Source organism: Oryx dammah, unplaced genomic scaffold (assembly GCF_014754425.2).
Source record: "Oryx dammah isolate SB20612 unplaced genomic scaffold, SCBI_Odam_1.1 HiC_scaffold_18, whole genome shotgun sequence".
NCBI lineage: Eukaryota > Metazoa > Chordata > Mammalia > Artiodactyla > Bovidae > Oryx > Oryx dammah.
The window spans coordinates 119,132,639-119,137,872 of NW_024070202.1; positions in this window are offsets into that span (position 1 = coordinate 119,132,639).

Consider the following 5,234-nt stretch of genomic DNA (forward strand, 5'->3'; position numbering starts at 1 on the left):
AAATGGGCTTTGAGAACCACTTGGGACAAAGACTGCCCACATCACACAAGGGAAGCTTCATTCTTTCACCTCCTCAGGCAAGAAGAAGGACTGAGCAGAAGGCACCCTCCCTTACCTGTCTGCTACTCTAAATGTCAACTTAGGTGGAACCACTCTTAACCTTTTCTTATGAAAGTAACCCCTCCTTCCTCCCTTACTCTGAATTAGATTATTTGCTATGATGAGTTTGAAGTGAAAGCTAGCTTCTTCAGTGTTTGTATTGCTACATTCAAAAACCTGATGGAAGCAGAGAGGCATCTGAGCAGAGGGCATGAACACAGGAATCTGTGAGCTATGGTGGCATTGCACTCCTGCCATCTTGGGAAGGGTTGGTGTCCAAAAACAAGTCGTCTGTTTCTAAACATCAAAATTCCCTCTGAAAGGCCAAGCAGATAATTGAATCCGACAGCCAGAACAAACCCCAGTTTGGAACATCACTGCCCTCCTACAGGCGTCCTGTTCTTGGGAACTGGAGGGGAAGGTTCTGAGGGCACACAGATATCTGCCGGGACCTGCACACTCGGGGCTGCCCTGCCCCATCCTGCGCCAGCTGCTGAAGGAGGCCAGAGCCCAGGACCCAGCCCCAGCACCGGACGTCCCGCAGCGTGCTTCTCAGCTGCTCTGGGCTTCAGGCTTCCCACCTGTGGAATGCAGACAGAAACGTGTGCCCACCAGAGCTCTTCTGGGGCCAACACGTAAGCACACACACAGCACTCCAGAGGCTGCTGAGGGAAGGCACGGGGCAGAGCTGGGGTTACGGGACTGTCCTGCCACCTGTCATTGGAATCTGTACACAGAACACGCACCAAAAGAGAAGCTTGGTTTCACGTGTGATAGTTTTTAATTGAATAGAGAGAGAAATCACCCCAATCTGTTTTACAACTATTAGCTCATTTCCTCCAGCCCATCACACTCTTGAACTGCCCTCATGGGAACCATTACTAGTCACATGAGGTTAAGAGGGCATGTCCTTGCGTTTTCTGAATTACAGCCGATACTCTGGCAAAATAAGTGAACCAAACGCTCCCTTATCCACCTCCACACAGGAGAGTCAACACCAAGCGATCACTGAAAACCCTCAATGCTCTCCTTTCTTCACACCTCACATGAAGGCCATGTTAAAGACAGATGGACCCTGATGTTTCACACGTCAGCACTTCCAAGTCCAAAGTCCAGTTTCTTAGACTAATATGGGAGTCACTCACTTATCAGCTTGGAAGCTGACTAACAAACAAAAATGTTACTTAATATGTGAACATAAGTGTTTCCAGGAGAACCGCACCTCTTTTCACTTCCTGCCCTAGATACTTAAACAGCGGTTGTGGCCAAGCTGTTAGAGAAGGCAGGAGTTAAAAGAAAAAATTTCCTCGTCCTCCTACAAGCTCTGTTTCCAGCCAGCAGAAAAGAGCATTGACTGTTTTCTGCTTCTCCGGTTTTCTGGCCTCCTATCAACCAAGATGTGAAAAATAAGTCCAGCTGGGTCTATATTTATGAAGGTCAATTTAGACTAATGTGAAAACAGCTGCCAGGTGCTTTTATATGGCACAGAGGGTTATCTGCCATGAATTCAACTGTTTGCTTTCTCGGGAAATGGAACATCTAGTCAGAAGAGATAAGACAGGCTCTTAGCTAGCTGAGCCTCGCCAGGCCTGCATCTACCCACACACATCTCGATGAAAGCCTCATCCACTCCTTAAGCTTTTTTCCGCCTCTCCACCCATAAAACATCCTCAAACTAGCAATATTTGCATACACACAGACATATCTTAAATATCTGTCACCCAAAGCCTGAGGGTTCTTTTCAGTTTGGGTCCCATTTAATTACAAACATGTTTTCATTTAAAAATCTTGAGTTTCTAAGGTATTGCTCAAAGAGGCTGTGGTAATGGAAACCCTTCTTAATAAGACCGTGTGTAATGACAGCACAGCCGACCCCATCGCTCCACCCTTTACTGCCTCACTCCATATCCCTAACTTCCAAAAATCCTCAGGAAAGGGGTGAACGACTGCATTGCAAGTTACATAGTACTACATGTAAAACACAGAACAAAATAAGCTCAGAATGTCGAACTTATTATCATGTTAAAGAACCAGTGATTGCCACAGAACTCAGCAAACCACGTGCCCCGGGACGACGAGCCTGGGGCTGCACCCCGCCTGAGCTGTGGACACCCTGCTGCCCTTCTTCAGGGGAAGCCGGGGCTCCAGCCAAGCCTGCACATTTTACAGCATTCAGAAATTGTCAGTGAGGGCCAGCACCACCACCGAGGAAAAGAGAAAGAGGACTATGACAAATTGAGCACACCCCCACACCTCCCCGGCGCACACACAGATGATGAGCTTGGTAACCAGGTGCGAAACCAGATGAGTGTTTAAAAGGAGAGATGAGAGATGCCGAGATGCACAGCTGAGCTTCACACAGAGAGGAAGCCATCTGAGAACCGCGTTCATTCCCTGCACATTTTTCCTGAGCCTGATACATTTAACTGCCATCTCTGGACACGGGAGACAGCCACACCACCATCCCACCCAAAGCCCCTGCATCTGTGGGGGCGCCCACTGTCGGCACCTCCCTCTCAAGGAAGCCTGAGGGTCTCCTTGTGCCCCAGTCCTGCCGCACAGGGACACCAATCAGTACCTGGGGCTGCAGGGCCAGAGCAGGAGGAGGCGGAAACCACCGGCAGAGAAAAGGCTCACAGCTGGAGAGAAGGCCGCAGGCAGCGGGGCTCTCGCTCGGCGGAGGAGCAGGCTGCTCACCACTATACAAGAGGCAAAACCAACAGCTCCGGACCCCAAGAGGCAAAGATGGATCTGTGCTCTTGTGGCAGCAAGAACGCTTTGATTTAAAAATAAACATCATGCCATCTAGGTGGCAAAGCATGCCGACTGCTCCTGGCAGCGCTCTCCTCAGCTCTGTGTGGGCTCACTGGCGAGTGAGAAACACACATGGGCAAATCCAGAGGCAAAGACAAAGGAGAAAAAGAAACAGGCGCCCATCTTCAAAGCCAGGTAGGTCTGACTTTGCATTCTCCAAGCTAAATTTGCACAAAAGGTGGATTCTGTCCTTTAGCAAATGAAATTCGTGTTTCTTTAGCCAAAAAAGGAAGATCTTTAATATGTATGACTGCCTTTAAATGTGGGGGCTGCCAGAGCAGGTTCACAAACTAGCCTCCCTATAACTGAAGAATGATTTAAAGACAAAAGGCTCAAGTTCACAGCAGCATAATGGAAAAAGTACTGAGCACCCGAACAAAAGGATGTCCTAAAATCACAGAGAATGGCAGAGCGAGGAAGAAAGAAAACCCAAAGACAGAAGAGAATCGCTAAGCTGCCCAGGACAGCGCCACCTGAGCAGTGGTGTTCTGGCCGCAAGCAGAGTGGAGTCAGAGCCTTGGGAAGGGGCGCCTTATTCCTGCCCCACGCACCTCTGATCACCGTGTCATAAATAGTAGGCCACCACGTGCCATAAGGGAGCCTTCTGCACCAGAAAGACACAGGCAGAATAGGTGCTGAAGGTCAGGAGGCTAACGTGATTAAGGGGGAGAGGGCGTGCTTGATGAAGGGAGCAGTGAGATGCCCACGGTCACTGAGATGCTGCCACCAGTTGCTGTGGACTGTGGCACGTGGCTCAGAGCAATGAACATACACCCAGACGCGCTAGTTTTGTCAGTCCAGGGTTTCGACAAGAGCTCCTTCACTGTCTACATGTGAAAAGGCCCCTAGTTCAAGGCAAGGCATCCTCTGCAGAAAGAGCTGGCCTCGGGTCTTGAGTTCTAGACTCTAGGACTCAACTGAGGAGGCAAAATGTGGATCGCCTTGAACCATATGTTCTATAGACCTTAACCTGAAGCCGAGTGTTAGCAGTTAGAGAAATAAATAGGTATGAGTGACATGGCTGGGACCAGACCTATGGTCCCTGGGTACATCTCTCCTTGTCCATCGTTATCTGGGACACTGCAGTTGCTGTGACCATTATGTACCAGATCCAGACAGTTGAGAAAAACAAGCATGGCAGCGTATGCCTTTCATGGGTGACCACGGTCCCCCCGCACCATCTGGAGACCGTGCACGTGAGCCTTCAGGACACGGCAGCATCCCCTGGGTGAGGGTGGGGCAGGGATGGAAGGCTGAGGGCACAGGACGCTGGGAGTGTGTGTGGGTGGGCGTAGCTACATGCAGCCCCAGGATGGGTCCCCCAGTGGGGAGACGACAATTCCATCTGGCTATCTGTGCACCCCGCCATGGTAGTGTCCAATCATTCCAGGATCCAGCAGGCTACAGCAATCAGCTGGAGTCCCTGAGACAGTTCAAAAAGGTCTGGGTCCCTAAGGTTGACTCACACCAAGACTGCATTCAGGAGGCTCCCCAGAAGCACATCAAGAACAGAGGGGGAATAAGGCTCTCCTTAATGATACAAGTCAACTTTGCTGGTAGCCAGAACACCACTGCTGTGTCAGGCCGCGCTGTCCCAGGCAGCTTAGCAATTCTCTTCTGTTCACTTACGTCTGCCTTTGGGTTTTCCTTTGCTCACTTCCTGAGCCACCCCCTCCTTCCTCCTTTCTCTACCATTTCTGAAAGTGGTAGAGATTTTCAGCTTGCGATGAACGGGCAGTTACAATGCAAGCAGAATAGCTGAGGACCAGCCTTGCCTTCATCCCGTGGAAACTGCCCTCCCTGGAACCCCGAGTGGGCAGTGCCAGCTGACCCTGGTTCTCCCCGACCGTGTGTGCGGAGGGCGGCGGCGGGAGAGCTGAGCAAACAGCTCTCACAGGAGGTGACATGCCAGTTCCGGCCAGATGAAGGAAGGAGCACAGCCCAGCTAAGGCTGACCAGCACCCAGCCAGGCCTCTGTGGCTGCTCTGGGGCAAGGTCCTGGAGGTCAAGGCAGAGGGAGGGGGGCGGGGGGCCCGAGCCTCCGGGGCGGGGCTCAGCGGGGCAGGCTCACCTGGGCCCGGGGTGGCTCGGGGGGGAAGTGGCTGGACGACGGGGACGCCAGGTGCGAGGACCAGGCTCGCTGTTCCCCTCAGGACCTCCCCGGGCAGGCGAGGACCTCCTCCCGGGTGGCGCTGGCCTTCCCCGTGCTCGCTCTCCGCAGGCCGGGGCTGCGTGCGCGTCCAGGAAAGCCAAGGCGGCGCTGAGGGCCCGGGACCTGGGGCGGCCGTGCCCACCTGTGTCGGCAGTCCGCGGTCTCTGGG